This window comes from Callorhinus ursinus, unplaced genomic scaffold (genome assembly GCF_003265705.2).
Source record: "Callorhinus ursinus isolate GAN/ISIS: 27379988/994484 unplaced genomic scaffold, GSC_fseal_2.0 scaffold1, whole genome shotgun sequence".
NCBI lineage: Eukaryota > Metazoa > Chordata > Mammalia > Carnivora > Otariidae > Callorhinus > Callorhinus ursinus.
The window spans coordinates 135,058,468-135,062,448 of NW_027397063.1; the positions used below are offsets into that span (position 1 = coordinate 135,058,468).

The 3,981-nt window shown below is 40.2% G+C and overlaps 1 long non-coding RNA gene across 2 annotated transcripts in view; it reads left to right on the forward strand.

Moving 5' to 3' along the window:
* The first annotated feature begins 253 nt into the window (after positions 1-253).
* Positions 254-3,981, forward strand: part of LOC141371287 (uncharacterized) — an 84,355-nt gene continuing 80,627 nt past the window's right edge. Inside the window, exon 1 of one of the 2 annotated variants that reach the window (XR_012376117.1) lies at positions 254-371. This is a non-coding gene — a long non-coding RNA (uncharacterized lncRNA). The remainder of the gene's footprint in view (positions 372-3,981) is intronic. The other variant, XR_012376119.1, reaches the window with a different exon arrangement.

Genomic DNA, 3,981 nt, shown 5'->3' on the forward strand with positions numbered 1-3,981 from the left:
GCAAAAAATGAATCTCTTCCAAGTTCCACATCTTCACCAGTCTCTTTTCAGAACACCCAGAGTCTAGATGAATTCACTAGAAGTCAATTTGCTGAGTGGACAGTTTGCCTAAAGCCAATTCGTGGAAAAGCCAATTCGCCAAATGCCTGATACATCAAATTTACTTATACCTTTCAACTATTTAGCTATGGTTCACGTGTTTTGACTTTGTCCTCGTTGCAGCATTTCAAGGCATGATTAATTTGTTTTTGTCACAGTCCCCACTGCTCTTGCTGGAGCCAAAGGGCAAAGAGAGGAAGGGGCCAAAGAAATGGCAGAGGAATGAGAACCGAAGAAGGGAAGCCATGGGGCAGAAGAGAAACACTTCAGAGGTAAGAGGCACATAATTATAAGATGATATTCTTAAATAGGGGGTATTCTTATGAATCCATTTTTTAAGAATATATCATTAATCATGCAAGCAGACAATGGTAATGGTTTCTGATATGCAAGAAAGTATTCCAGAATGTATATTTTTTGAGTATGTGGAAAATCCTTAACAATATAATCTCTTTAGGCAAAGCCATTTTCATATTCAATTATTACCCCTGTGAAATATCTTCTTTATGCCCCAGTCTCCGTGACTCTATATTTCTCTCATTCTCCAGCTGGTAGCAACAGGAAGCAGGGGCAAAAATGAAAAGTAGTCTGTCAGAAATAGCTTTTGAAAATGGAAGCTGGGTGGACCAGTCACCCTGAACACATTTGCCTTGGGCATTCAGGGAATCAGCTTTGGAAGTTGGCTTGATTCTGGATATACCAGGAAAGTTGACAATGGGTGAGTTAAGGGGGAAGAGGGAAGCCCAAAAAACTAAAGATGTTGGTCTACTTTCATAAGAAAGAGGTTTAGGCAAACAATGATCAGAAATGTACCTTTTTTTTTCTTTTTTTTTTACTTTAAGTGCCCAGGCTGTAGTGACATAAAGCAGTTTCCACAAATGTTTGGCCCTCAGCCACCACCCTGAGCCCTGCCCAGCTCTTCACCCACCCATCACTTAACAACTATGCTACTCCTTCGTGCTTAAGTGGATGTGATTTGAAAACCTTCTGACATACTCCTTAGTCATTACACTTTGGATATGTGAATAATCAGAAATCGAATTGTCATCTTGAGTCTCCCAACTATATTAGCACATAAGTGTGAACAGAAGTGTGCTTTCTGAAAAATAGATTAGAAAAGAAATATACCATTCTCTTAATGAGAGCATAATTCAAAGACCAGCAAAACATGCTTAGACCCACACTGAAGGTCTTAGTATAACACAAGAACGTGTCAGGGAGCAGGGGTGCAGAGAGATCTGAAAGGTCACAGTCAGTGATCACCTCAGATCAAGAATGCCCTTCTTGGAGCACCTGGATGGCTCAGTCAGTTAAGTGTCTGCCTTCGGCTCAGGTCATGATCCCAGGGTCCCGGGATCGAGCCCCAGGGTGGGGCTCCCTGGGAGCCTGCTTCTCCCTCTCCTCGGCCCCACACCCCTGCTCATGCTCTTTCTCTCAAGTAAATAAATAAAATATTTAAAGAAAAAAAAAAGAAAAGAAAGAAAGAATGCCCCTCCTGTCTGTCTCCACCTGTGTGGTCCTAGATAGAAATATATCCATCTCATGAGATGGGAACCTTAGGTCATCAAACCTGCCTCATGTAAAAGTTGCATACTAGATTTGATTGCCTCTACTCTTCTATGTTTGCACAACAAAGTTCCTAAATATAATTTGGTTCATGTGAGTTACAAGTTATAAGTTTCTGAGTCTCTTATCAGATATTGTTTTTCTATAAATTCTGCTTTATAATCATTTCCAGGATAATCAAAGCAGCCATTTTTACTCCATCTTATCTGCTATACATGTTCATGTATATATTAGGCTATTAGTGCCCAGCACTTTACAACTATGTTCTGAGATAGATATTTGGATCCTCGTTTATAAAGCAAATAACCAAATCTCAATCATGTAAGGAATATACTCAGGATATCACAGCTGTTCAAAAAATTTGAACTAATATATTTGACTCCAAAGTCCCTGGGACCCAACCTTTGCAGGCTACAGTCTTCGAAGAGTCCCTGACAAGTCACTCTTGGGAGGTGACAGTTCTGTGATCTGAGCCTGATTCTGAATTACGGAAAATCCACACTTTGTCAGGCAGTCTTTTCTGGAACAGAATGTCATAATCACATCAACTACTTGCAAGTTCCTGGTTTTCTCATTTTGAAAGGTAAATTATTGTGAATAGTAAGAGCTATAGAGATAGGCTTTCTGCCTTTCTTATTTTTTTTTTATTTTTTTTTAGATTTTATTTATTTATCTAATTGACAGAGAGAGACACACACACACAGCGAGAGCAAGAACACAAGCAGGGGGAGTGGGAGAGGGAGAAGCAGGCTTCCTGTGGAGCAGGGAGCCCGACGTGGGGCTTGATCCCAGGACCCTGGGATCATGACCTGAGCCGAAGGCAGACGCTTAACCGACCGAGCCACTCAGGCGCCCCTTTCTGCTTTTCTTACATTTAATTTATGTTTCGATTACTGAAGTAGAAAACAACTGGTACTGGTTTTTTGTCTGTTTGTTTGTCTACAAAACACCCACTAACTTCTCACAGAGTAAGAGCACTCTCAGGTAAACACATGAGATATACTGATAAAAGTGACAAGACTCTAGAAATAAATCCTTTGGGTCAGAATCAGCTTTGGGCTGAGGTAAGGAGTTATGTCTTCCCCACCACCAAAAAAAGGAATAAAAATAAAGCCAACCAAAAACTGACTAGCACAGGAGTCCAGCCAATAGTGAAAACCAGAAATTCTAGAGCTGACAAAAGCAAACATTAAGATGAAAGTCAAAAACAAAACAAAACAAAACAAAAAAAACTAAACCAAAACAAAAAAAATTATGGTCAAAGCAGAAAAAGCTCAGGGCACCTGAGTGTGTCAGTTGTTAAGCGACTGCCTTCGACTCAGGTCATGGTCCCGGGGTCCTGGGATGGAGCCCCGCATCAGGCTCCCTGCTCTGCGAGAAGCCTGCTTGTCCCCCTCCCACTCCCCCTGCTTGTGCTCCCTCTCTTGCTGTCTTTCTCTCTATCAAAATAAATAAATAGAATCTTTAAAAAAAAAAAAAGCAGAAATAGCTCTAGGATTAACACATCAGAATAGCCTTCAAAATGCTCAATTATTAAAGTTTCCTTCTTTTCCCTTGTGATATAAATATTTGTTTTTCACAATTTGTGAATCCTTGAGTTAATACTTGGATCCCTTAGAAGGCAGTGAAGATGGACCAAGGATTTACCCCTTTCTCAGTGGAGGGAGTAAAAGGCTTCACAATGGGAACCTTGATAGGTACATATGATAATTCTCAGAATATTAAGTTTATCAGGACATCCTGTTCTTTGGTAAAATAAGGCTTTCCTGACACAACTATTCCTGACCTTGGGAAAATATTTATGATTGCTATGTACAAAAGGATGTGTTTTTGTATTAGCATCTGTGAAATGAGAGCAATGAATGATGCTAGGAAATTGTGGGAACACAATTGATTGGTGGGAGGGCTTCCAATATTTTAAAAGGCTCAAATTGGCATTAGAGGATAACATGAGAATTTACCTTAACACCACTTAAGCCTTAACAAAGGAAGAATGACAACTAACATAGGAAAAAGGAGTTTCTTTCAGAACACAGGAAACTGAGTCAGAGAAAAATCTGGACCTCAGATTTCAAGTTCCAATTTTGGCATGAATGAGGTCATTAGGAAATAAGGGCATGTGAATGGCAAACTTTCATTTGAGGGGAAGGTAGTGATAAGATGTGTAAATGCAGCCCGTATAATTCAACCAACAATCCCACTTGTTATTGAAGTCTCAAAAAAAGGAAAGGTAAAGAAAGGAAAGGAAAGGAGAGGAGAGGAGAGGGGAGGGGAGGGGAGGGGAAGGGAGGGGAAGGAAAGGAAGGAGAGAGAGAA